This window comes from Lactuca saligna, chromosome 2 (assembly GCF_052625555.1).
Source record: "Lactuca saligna cultivar CGN05327 chromosome 2, ASM5262555v1, whole genome shotgun sequence".
Taxonomy (NCBI): domain Eukaryota; kingdom Viridiplantae; phylum Streptophyta; class Magnoliopsida; order Asterales; family Asteraceae; genus Lactuca; species Lactuca saligna.
Window position 1 is genome coordinate 125,386,498 of NC_136418.1, and position 10,192 is coordinate 125,396,689.

Sequence of the window (10,192 nt, forward strand, 5' to 3'; positions counted from 1 at the left end):
CTAAATATAAAAACAAAATTTTATTTGTTTATAAAATGCGGAAAAAAATTCCTTACAATGCAACAACAAATGAAAACAATGTTATTAAATATTTCCTAGCAATCTATCATAACTCTAAGCAGCAGCTCAAAAAATCAATCTTCAAACCGTCGATTGAAATCCATCTTCGCGATCAAATTCAACATACTCTTCCTTTAAGCTTCCTTCACTTTTCATGATCCTACAAAACATCAAAATGAAACCTTGTTACATCATGTATTAAGAACCAACAATTAGGAACTTAATAGAGATAGACAATTGGCTTACCTGAAGCAGAGTGAAACTTTTTGATTCTACCTTTTTCTCAGATCTTTTAGGTAGTCGAGGTAGCTTCGTAACCAGTGCCCCTTCTCTAGGCAATAGAAACATATAAAATCTTTGGGAATGGTACACGGGACAATCTCAGACTTAGCCTTTCTCTTTCCCTTGGAAAGAGAAATATTTTATGCACTTCCAATGTTTCCATTGTTAATGTCCATGGAAGTTTGGGGAGTAGATCTCAATCTAATTTGCTTCTATAGTGCACCAAATCATTGCTGATTCAACAACAAAAAGCGAATAGGTATGATCAATAAGGGTCATGTCGTGGTCTATCACATAGTAGTCCTTAATGAACTCACCATATGACTCAGGAAGTGACTGAAGAACCCAGTCAACTTCCAACTTCGTCGAGACAACGACACCCAATACTCTCAGTCTGTCAATATGTGACATCATCTCCATGATGTGAGTACATACATGCCTTCCATCTTGATGTTTCATTGCAAGTAGGGGTTGAGTGACTTTGAATTTTTTAAATCTTTGAACTTGTGGGTTAGGGAGAATTATTGGAGGAAGTGGAGGAAGTGAAGTATGACTTCCACGCTCCAACTGTGGGACATCATCTTCAAGAAGAAAGCTTGTTCCAAAAGATTTGGGAAGACCATAGTTGTCTGAACTAGACATCTACAATGGGAGAAATTCAAGTTAGTTTATTTAAGTCCTTAATATAACACTCAAATAAATATATTAAGGCTAGGACCCAGCACAATATTTTACAATTTGTAAGAGGGATGCCGTAATCCAAACTGCAAAATATTTTAAGGTAGGTAAATAATGATTTACCAATTTCCACCACGAAAAACAAAAAAGAGTTTTAGGTTTTAAGTGAATTGAAACTCCTATATCTTTTGAGATTCAGTGAACAAATCAATGGCTTGTTTAAATCTCGAGTGTGCCCTTCAATTTTGTGATTTGGATGCCGAGGATCACAAACAAGGTGTGCATAACCATGCAAATTACCTTGGTACACCCAATGTTACAACCACCTAATAAATGTGCCGATTAACCACACACGCTCCATTAATCTTTGATTAACATCAAGCTACCCTTTTCCATGTACTATCAGTCCAGATTAGTGTGTCGGCTAACCACACACGCTCCACATATGGCTTAACAAGGTGCAAAGTGCAATTTCATGGGTTGGAACCATATTCACATTTTCCTAAGTAAATAAGATTGGGGATTTATAAGTGTTTAGTTACTTTATATTAATCATTATACTTTTAATAAAGGGAGAATTAGAGTCATATCCTACTGGTTCAGCTAACGACCCTCCACTAGTCAAGGAAGTAATGGGTGAGAGTAGACACCCATTAAACTGCCATTTTATAGGTAGTAACCTTATACCCCCTTATAGACTGAGTTCGTCAATGAGGCCTACTAATGGTAAGACTAACTTTTTCCTTATACATATATATAAATATTAAACCAATAATATTATAATAGTATAAGGGTAAAATTTTAAACTTTAAAATTTTAGGGTTTGGAATTAAATGTTTCAAAAGTTAAAGTTTTACATTTACAAATTCCAAAACTTGAGGGCATGTTTTGAACAATTCAAAAACTTTTGGAATCCATAACTTATGAGTTTAATATAAGTTTTAAGAAAAGACTTTTGACATTACATAACTTGAGGGCAAGTTATGGAGTTCATAAAACCATTTATGGGAAAAAGACTTTTCAAGTTCATAACCTGTGATTTTAATGATCTTTTTAAGAAAAAACTTATTGTTTTCCATAACTTGAGAACAAGTTATAGAATTCATCAAAATCATTTAGATAAAAAATTATAACATGAAAAGAAAACAATTTGTATATGATCTAAATTAAGCTCATAAGAACAAGATAATTCACATCAAACAAATTTCATGTAATTAGCCTAACCATATAAACTAATACAAAACATCAAACTTTGACAATTATCTTATAAATTTGATAAGTATGATCACTACCACATCAAAAATAAGTTTATAAGATCAAAAATAATTTAGGGTAATGATCATATTCCAATTCCAGCCAAAAAACTCGAAAAAATTCATTCTGGGGCACCAGCTCGTCGAGTGTATGACCCAAATCGGCGAGTTGGATGAATTTGTTCTTGGACTCGGCGAGTCCATGAGAGGACTCGGCGAGTCCACTGTCCAGAACAGTACAGAATCCATTTTTAAAGCATTTCCAAGCATGTAGCATAAAGTATAATTGAAAAAAAGCCTAGTCTCTGATACCATTGTTGGGTTTTGAACATTCTAACACTCCTAAGGTGAGCATTCAACCCTAAATGCTTTGGATCTATTTTTTCTCTATTATACATGCAAACTTGATATTTCCAAGGTATTACCCTAACTAGCATACAAAACATTGATACTTGGGTAATGAAACAAGTTAGAAAACATACCTTTTGTTGTAGCTGGAAGCCTTGGACCTTTAAGAACATAGTGCCCCAAGTGTTGCACCTCAAATAGAATCACACAACACCACCAACAATTAGAATAACTTGAGAGAATATTATATTGCACCAAAAGCGGCTAGCCCTCACTTGTGTATCTTAATTGGTGATTTTGCTAGAGTGAGGCTTCTTTATATAGTGTGTACCTTCGGGTTACACCATGTAACTCATGAGTTTCCACATTCCTCATGATCCATGGGTCTTAACCCCCTTGGAGTATCCACGGGTCACCACATGGGTTTAGCCCACCATGAAGAACTATGGATCATAAGCCCACTATATAAGAATGAATGATTTACCAAATCAATCCCCATTTATTTAATTATTCTCTTTTGATCACAAAATTAATTCCAAACTAATTCTTGATCAATAATAATTAAATAATATGATTTCATATTAATATATTAGAACTTATAATATATTAATAAATCATAAATATCCTCTTCTCACAAAAGTCTATCCAAATTGTTCCGATACGATGCAACCCAAATGGACCATACTACTCTCGGGTCAAGTACATACCAATAATAGTTACAGGCTTATACACATAATCCAACATAAATATAGCATGGTCAACTATATTTGTACGTACGATATACGACCAACATGTGTTTAGGAATGGTCGTGGTGGGAAACAAATATAAAACTTACCAACCCCACATACCAAGAAACTCTAAGAATCAAACATAGAGGATTAAAATACTATAGGGGTATTTTAGAATACTACATGATCATACGCTTAAGCCTCTCATATATTTCTCATATCTCTATTCTCGTACAGACGACATGGACGAGCATCACCACGAAGACCCCTACTACCCTGCCATGGCAGCCAATGGATGGATTGAGGAAGAACCATAGGAGGTCCACAAGGAAAATCCAGAAGAGGAACCTGAGGAGTAGCAAGAGATGGACTACGAGAAGGAGGATTCTGATGAGGGATCAAACGAGGAGGAAGGTGCTGGAAAGATTGCTAATGAACCTTTCCCTCTCAGGAGCGGGCATGAGCCCCTTCCACCCCTTTCCTTCCAGAATGCTCCCTTACAACGGGCAAACCAACCGCAAGAGTGGACTAGAGATAACGACCGATGACCCACATTTGGCATGAACCCACTACACCATCTTTCGGGCCCCAACACTCTCACAAATCAAGCATTACCTCTGGATGTACCACAAGTGGACCGTTTAGAAAATTAGTTTGGGCTCTCCATCACGAGGTAATGAAGATCGGTGGCGAAGCCCGGAATGCGACAATGCAAATTCGACACATCCATGAGGAACAAGAACGCCATGCGAGCATCATGCTAAATCAACAAGCGGGGCAGGAGGACATTACAGAGCACCTACACTCCTTAGAGGAGGAGATGGCCGACTTTAGACAACAAATTATTGCAGCTGAACCTAGGGCAACCATAGCAGAACAAAGAGCAGAGGAGGCTACTCGCGAGATGTATAAGATGGCGGGACACCTTGTGCATCAATTTGGTATATGAAAGACTAGTATAACATAGTGAGTTAAGTGGTTACACTACTCATACTAAGGGTCAAGCTTAGTGTATCTCTTATCCCAACTAGTAGTAATGAATCAAGCAAGGTACACCCTCCAAAATCAATGTAACTCGAATCAACTTAATGTTTCAACGTCCATGTTCTATTTAGATAACTTGACGTTTGTGCAATACCTACTATTACTTATTACCATACGTATATTATGATGAGGTTGGTCGAAACAATTGGGAAACGTACAACAAAACATGTAGTTATACGGATATAAATATAAATGTAGATGGGATACAACAAACGAGGATCATAGTTACTTACAAATTCATTTCGATACAACAAAATCATGTTGCGACGCGGAAAAAGCCAACATACCGGAGTAACATTAGTCCTACGATTGTACCTCGCTACATTCCAAGCCATTGTAACAACCGTTGTGACAGCTGTTATGGCACAACTCACCACTAACAACACGAATGTAAACGGGAACGGTGTCAACAGTTCCAATCACGGTAACAACCAAGAACACCAACGAGTGTGTTCCTACAAGGACACCCAAAATGGAAAACCTAAGAACTCCCACTACAATGGGTGAGTACTATCCACGAAACGAAAGTTATAGAACAAGAAAAATGGTCATCCAACATAAATACCTGCCAAAAGAAAACAAACTATGGTAGCTCATACCACCACTATTGTCCGTACTTTCCTTAGTACCGACGGAACCATACACTGGGAACTTGCCTAAATGTGGTGTTGTGATTTGTTTCACTAATGTGATTTAAGTGTAATGGGATTACTTTGTGTGACCAAAAGTGATTTTGATAAATATTATACAAGTAAGGAAGGTGTGGAGTGCACACTTGTTTAAATTTATTCAAGATTAAAAGTAGACTTTCATTTAGGATCGAAGCCCCTAAACGAATAGGGGTCCGGGAGCAGTGCCCTTGGGAGCGGGGTCCAAGGGGCGACAGCCCCTGGCGAGGTCTAAGGAGCAGAGCCCCTGGCTAGGATCGAAATTTGTTATTTGGGTTATATTGTCGTATTGAAAATGCATCAGAAATCCAAATTTAGAATATTTGACCCGTTTTTTTGGCTTGGTATTAATCATTATAGAAAACCCGGATTTATGACAGTTTTTTTTACTATTTCCAAACCGTTTTATGACAGTTTTCAGACAAAGGAGGTATTTAACCAATTTTGGTCAGTTTTTTCTGGTACTCACAAATTTCATATATCTCATTCTTTGTTCTTTTCTCTTCTGAGTCTTATCCAATCAAAGATAAGGGAGTACCACCCAATACTTTGATTTGATGGTGAAATCACAATTCTCAGAATTTCCAAGGCTATTATTATCCTATTTTTCTAACATGTGGCAAGTGTAATTTCCATCACTTCGGATCCTGTTGAAAGTTGCACTAAAATAATAGCAACAGAAAGGGGCATACCGCCCATTATAGTAAGACGTCAGAACAAGAAACTACCATAGCCGCAAATGCTAGGATGGGTCAGACTTATTACAGATGTGGATAAATAGGCCATTTCAAGAGGAAGTGCCCAAAAGTCAATAAAGACAATGTTGGAGGCTTGGAAAGAGTTTCAACCACGGGGCTTGAGTAAGAAACAAGGGACCTCACTATGATTATCGATACGCTTCCTCCACAAATAAATCATAAGCATACATACTTTATGATAGAGGTGCAGAGAGAAGCTTCGTGAACCATAAATTTGAACATTTCCTTAAACAAAAACCTAAAAAATTTAATGAAATGTTTACCGCAAAAATAGCTAGGATAAGAACTGAAACTACCAACGACACATACCTAGTATGCACTCTAATTCTAAAGAAGTATTCATTCAAATTTGACTTAATACCAGGAATAATAGGAAAACTCGATGTAACTCATTCCAAGTTTGGTCAAATCCTCATCATACCAAATGATATGAAAAGCATGTTCGATTTTACTTACCAAATAAACAAAACCCTTCCATCTATGATGAAAAATCTGACACAAACCTCCGAATTATACCTTGCAATCAAGGATCACAAGTACCTATACAAAAGATACGATGCTCTTTCTTAGCCCACGACAGAAATAAGGAACAAAAGGTTAAGGGCCTCAAGGATATTCACGAAGTCTATAACTTTCCCGATGTATTCCCAGAAGACCTTTCGGGAATACAATTCGTACGCCGAGTCGAGTTCAAAATCGACTAAATCCCTAGAGCCACCCCCATATTGCTTAGCATCAGTCTTGTTCAAGAAAGGCGGATCATTCCGTATGTATGTTGTTTGTCAAGAGTTGAATAAACTCACCATCAAGGACCGATGCTCCTACCCCGAATCGATGATCTGTTTGACCAACTTCAAGGAACAAGCAACCTCGCAGAAAGTCGATCTATGGTCAAGATACCATCACCTCAGAGTTCCGGGGAAGGATATACCCGAGATAACTTAACACTCATAAGGTCATGTACACCACACATAACCTTGATTTTGGAGGAAATAATGGTTGCCTTAAAATATGGAGACACTACCTTTATGAAACCAAGTGCACAATCTTCATTGACGATGACCATCCATTCACACATGTCCACGCAGATCAAGGAGGCACAAATTGATGTCTTGAAACCCGAGAATATCTCAAGTGAAGCCTTGTGGGAAATGGATAAAAACCTCGAGATCAAGAATGATGGAGCTCGTTACCTCGTTGGCTGAACCGGACACCGAGATTCAGCGGGTACATAGAAGTTGTCATAAACGAGGCTCACAAGACCAAATACTTCTTTCATCCTGGTTCATACAATATGTGTCTGGACCTCAAGAAACTTTATTGATGACCAAACATGAAGACAGAAATCGCTACCCATGTGAGCAAGCGCCTGACTTGCGCCAAGCTCAAGGTAGAATAGCAAAAGACCTCAGGATTACTACAACAACCAGATATACCCCAGTGGAAGTGGGAGCGAATAACAATGGACTTCATTACTAAGCTGCCCAAGACCATGGGTAGACTCGACACCATCTGGGTGATCGTTGATAGGTTAACCAAGTCCGTGCACTTCCTACAAATAAAGGAGACCGACAAAATGGAAAAGTTAACCAGGACGTACATTAGAGAAATTATACGACTGCATGGGGGTGCCGATGTCCATAATTTCCAACAAAGATAGTAGATTCATCTCTCTGTTTTGGCAATCCCTACAAAAGTCCTTGGGGACGCAGCTCGACAAGAGTACAACCTATCATCCTCCGACTAATGTACCAAGCGAAAGGACCATCTAGATGCTAGAAGACATGTTGAGGGCATGTGTAATAAACTTTGGTAAAGCTTGGGATACCCACTTACCACTCGTCGAATTCTCCTAGAATAACAACTATCACACTAGCATAATGGTTGCTCCATTCGAAGCCTTCTACGGACGCAAATACAGATCACCCCTATGCTGGACCAAGGTGGGTGACATACAGCTAGAAATAGGAGAAGTACTTGATACCACACTCGTCGGCCCGGAAATCATACGGGAAACCACAGATCGTCCAAATATGTGAACGTTTAAAAGCATCCTGAGATTGGGAAAAGAATTATGCAAGACAAGCGACGCAAACTCTTGCAGTCCCAGGTCGATGATCGCGTACTGTTGAAAGTCTCGCCCTAGAAGGGAACGATACGCTTTGGCAAACATGGGAGTCAAAAAGACGAAAGAAAGTTGTATACCGATAGTGAAGGTCCACTGGAACACCAAGAGAGGACTTGAATTCACTTGGGAGCGCGAAATCAAATGAAACAGAAGTACCCACATTTCTTCCCTAGTTTGTGAGTGCCTACTCTAGAACTAATTTCGGGACGAAATTCCCTCTAATGGGGGGATGATGTAACAACCAGAAGATTTTGATCAACCAAGGTCTACGGTGTATCTATGTATAATGTAAAACCACATCACAACCTTGTTGCAATAAAACTTTGAAATCCAAAAGGGTATCATTTGTATATATATATCTATATCTATATATATATATATATATATATATATATATATATATATATATATATATATATATATATATATAGGTTTAGGTTCTATGGAAAACAAAAAAACCCTAAAAAACCCTAAAAATCATAAAAATGCATAAAAAAAATACTTAGAGATCACAAAACTTTTTTTTGAATTTTTTTTATAAAAAATCGCAGCTTTTTATAAAAATTCGCTGATTTTTTTTTTTTTTTCAAATTTTTTTCAACGATTTTTCTTAAAAAATGTCAAAAAAAAGTTTTGTGATCTCTAGGTATTTTTTTTATGCATTTTTATGATTTTTAGGATTTTTTTGTTTTCCAAATAACCTTTCCCTATATATATATATATATATATATATATATATATATATATATATATATATATATATATAAGCATATATGCATACTTTAAAAACCATGTTGGTAGTAAACACTTAAAGGCAAAGCAAAGCCATATCGTTGGAACATAAAACCATGAAATTTAAATCACTATCTTATAGTTTTTGGCCTAGAAACACCAAAAGCGAAATCACCCTTTTATGGGTGATACCAAAATAGAAAACACAATAAAGGAATGTCTTAGGAACGAAATCATCAACCTAGAACCCTTTAGGCCGAAAACACCTAAGAACCCAAACCACTAGGACCGAAAACATCTCGTGGAGGAGTTAGGACCGACATCACCAAGGGTGAAAGGTGATTTCGGTTTAGTGATTCAAGGGGTAGGAGTTGACCTAGTGACTTGATGTTTCCACTTTGCCACCTTTCATCCAACACATATCCATGCAACTCAGGCCTTTACCCCACAAGCAACCATGCAACACATGTGATTAACCCACAAAAAATCATACACCCATCCCATCCCCTTCCATTTTTTAATTTCGGCTAAGAATGGACTTCCCCCACTATTATCATATCCTTTCATCTTGAACACTCCTCATTATCTCAAGATCATCACCATCAAGTTGGTCCTTAGATTTTGGTAAGCATTTTTGTAAACCTCTAGTGTTTCTATACACTTTTATGTTGATTTCATCATCTTTACACATAAGTATATGTTAAAACTTTAGGATAACAACATCTTCAAGGGAGTTCATCAACTCCATTCAAGATTCTAGACTCGAAATCTTCACTTCATCACTTCAAACTACTTACAAATCCGCTCCAGGTGAGTTCATACCCCGTCATTTTATAATTTTTACAAGTTTTAAGGGGGAAATACAAGTAAACAAATCATATTTGGATGATCTAAAGGCTTTGAAAATTTAAAAATACAAGTTATGTCACTAAAACATATCTAAGCTTAAAATCAGCTTTTTTACATAAAAGTTGTCATCTGTTCACTGACTGTTTTTCTCTACATAAACTTTATATATTTTAAAACTGTTGAACATGCAAATATTACAGGTCTATACCTTTTTAAGGACTACTCGTATGCATTCATACGATTTTTCTATAATTTATGGTGATTTTTATAAAACTGTCTATCATTTCAGAACATTTTCGGACCAGTTTGTAAAAATGAATGTTTTCAATCTTGTTAGGAACCACTTATGATTAGAGAAAAATATTATGGACAATGTAGACTCGTTTTCTAAGCTCTGAGAGTTTACGGGTCAAAATTTCGACTTACGATAATTTTTCTATAAACAGGGACAGAAAAGTTAAAAACTAAAAATTGTCTTTATTATACTAAATGTTTCATACTTGTGTTTATATGTAAGTTTATATGTTATAATATTTTAAAACATCTAAACATGATAACTTACATGCTTTTATATATTTAATTATATAAATGGACTTAACAAAACACTCATAATAAACTATAATTGGTATAGTTTGTGAGTCACAAAACCACACTATCATTTCA